Source organism: Triticum dicoccoides, chromosome 3B (genome assembly GCF_002162155.2).
Source record: "Triticum dicoccoides isolate Atlit2015 ecotype Zavitan chromosome 3B, WEW_v2.0, whole genome shotgun sequence".
In the NCBI taxonomy this organism is placed as follows: Eukaryota; Viridiplantae; Streptophyta; class Magnoliopsida; order Poales; family Poaceae; genus Triticum; species Triticum dicoccoides.
The window spans coordinates 246473292-246476321 of NC_041385.1; positions in this window are offsets into that span (position 1 = coordinate 246473292).

Sequence of the window (3030 nt, forward strand, 5' to 3'; positions counted from 1 at the left end):
AATGTGAGTTTTGGTTGAAGGAAGTTGGATTCCTCGGACACGTTATATCCGGAGAAGGAATAGTAGTAGATCCCTCCAAAGTTGTCACTGTGACAAATTGGGTAGCACCAACAACAGTTGGAGAGATCCGGAGTTTCTTGCACTTGCAGGATACTACCGGAGGTTCATTGAGAATTTCTCAAAAATTGTGAGGCCCATGACGGAGTTTTTGAAGAAGGACACTAAGTTCAATTGGACTGAAGAATGTGAGGCCAGTTTCCAGGAGTTGAAGAAATGTTTGGTTACATCGCCAGTATTGATTCTGCCAGATCAGCGCAAGGATTACGAGGTGTATTGCGACGCTTCACGTCGAGGACTTGGAGCAGTGCTTATGCAGGAGGGAAGAGTTGTTTTGTATGCCTCACGACAGCTTAAGCCTCATGAGTTGAATTATGCCACACATGATTTGGAGTTAGCAGCCGTAGTGCATGCATTGAAGACATGGAGACATTTTCTCATTGGAAACCATTGTGAGGTGTACATGGATCACAAGAGTTTGAAGTATATTTTCACGTAGAAGGAGCTGAATCTCAGGAAAAGGAGATGGTTGGAGCTCATCAAGGATTATGATATGAGACTGCATTATCACCCCGGAAAAGCTAACGTAGTAGCCGATGCGTTGAGCCGCAAGAGCCATGTCAACACACTCTTGACCGGAGAATTACCGAAGGAGTTAGCCGAGGACCTTCGTGAGCTATGTTTGGAGATAGTTCCGAGAGGCTATGTTGCAGCCTTGGAGATTCAATCTACCTTGATGGATAAGTTCATAGAAGCTCAGAAGACTGACAAGGAGATTGCCTCTATAAAGGAGAAGATGAGCAAAGGAAAAGCTAAGGATTTTGTGAGGATGAGCACGATACCTTATGGTTGAGGACCGCGTTTATGTGCCTAATGACCCGGAGATCAGGAAGTTAATTCTGCAGGAGGCCCATGATTCACCGTATTCGATTCACCCAGGAAATACCAAGATGTATTTGGATTTGAAAGGCTCATTCTGGTGGACCGGAATGAAGAAGGATATTGCGGAGTATGTAGCAGTTTGTGATGTATGTCAGAGAGTGAAGGCAGAGCATCAGAAGCCAGTAGGATTGTTACAGCCATTGCCAATACCCGAATGGAAGTGGGATAAACTAGGCATGGATTTTATCACGGGATTACCCAGGACTCGTTCAGGCTATGACTCGATTTGCGTTGTAGTCGATCGTTTGACGAAGGCAGCTCATTTCATCCCAGTGAAGACCACTTACACCAGTGCTAAGTTGGCAAAGATATACATGACCAGGATCGTATGTCTGCATGGAGTTCCGAGGAGCATTGTATCAGATAGAGGAACCCAGTTTACCTCAAAGTTCTGGAATCAGTTGCACGAAACTTTGGGTACCAGGCTAGAGTTCAGTACATCCTTTCATCCGCAGACAGATGGACAGACCGAGAGAGTCAATCAGATCTTAGAGGATATGTTGAGAGCTTGTGCGCTAGATTATGAATCTAGTTGGGACAACAGTTTGCCATATGCAGAGTTCTCTTACAACAATAGTTATCAATCCAGTTTGAAGATGGCCCCTTCCGAAGCCTTGTACGGAAGGAGGTGCAGGACCCCATTGTCGTAGGATGAAGTTGGAGACCGCCAGTTGTTTGGACCAGATTTGGTTAAGGAGTCTGAACAGAAGGTGAAGTTGATTCACGATAGGCTCAAGGTAGCCCAGTCCAGGCAGAATAGCCATGTAGATTCTAAACGCAAGGAGACAGTTTACGAAGTCGGAGATAGAGTTTATCTTCATGTATCTCCACTTCGAGGAGTTAAGCGTTTTGGAGTTAAGGGAAAGTTAGCGCCACGTTTTGTGGGACCATACAAAGTTTTGGAGCGTATGGGAGAAGTTTCTTACAAATTGGAATTGCCCGAAGGGTTGTCAGGAGTTCACGATCTCTTCCACGTTTCCCAGTTGAAGAAGTGCCATGCAGAGATGGCTGATATACCGCTGAGAGATACAGTGCCGCTGGAAGCAATTCAGTTGGATAGTGATTTAACCTATGAGGAGAAACCAGTCAAAATTCTTGAGTATGCCAGCCGAGTCACCCGCAGCAAGGTTATCAAGTTTTGTAAAGTCCAGTGGAGCCACCACACCGAGGATGAAGCCACTTGGGAGCGAGAGGAAGACCTGCTGAAGGACCACCCTCATCTATTTTCTAGCCAACCCGAATCTCGAGGGCGAGATTCACCTTAAGGGGGTAGGTTTGTAACATCCCAAATTTTTAATTTGGAATGTTATATACTAAATCATCATTGCATATCATATTTTATTGCTTTTGGCCTTATCCAAAAATTCTAAGCAACTCAAGGACCCTCGGAGAGAGTTGGGGATTTCGTTATTTTCATATTTGAGTTTTCTCAAATTTTGAAAATAGGATCATTTGATTTTATTTATTTTTATCTTCAATTATTTCTATTATAAAAATATGAGAGAGGGAATAAAATGACTTTCGCAAAATAAATAAATATTGAGGATTTAATAAAAAAATCAAATATGATTTTATTTCGGAGTTTTTGGCTATTTTATTTGAATTTAGGAAAATTGCACGTTTTTCAAAACTGCATTTTAGGGCCAAGAAAATGTTCATCTCGTTCTAAATATTTTATTTAGACGGCGAAAATTTATTTTGGCATTTTTAGATTTTTATTTTATTTTCTAGAATTTTTCTTAGTTTCGGCGGAATTGTTTCAAAAAAAAATCCGCGTGCCCGATTGGGCCGAAGGCCCAGCCGAGCCGGCCCGCGCCGCCGCCGTCTCCCGCACCGGATCGGGACCGGAGTCCCGATCGCCGCTGCCGCCCGAGTCCGGGAGGGCCACGCCCCCTTGTCCCCTCCCGCAAGCCACCGCCGCCCCCACTCCATAAATACCGCCGCCGCCCTCCTCACCCGCCACCCCAACCCGCCCAGCCTCCCGATCCACGAGCCGCTGCCGCCGCCTTCGCGCCGCCGCCGACGCCCGGA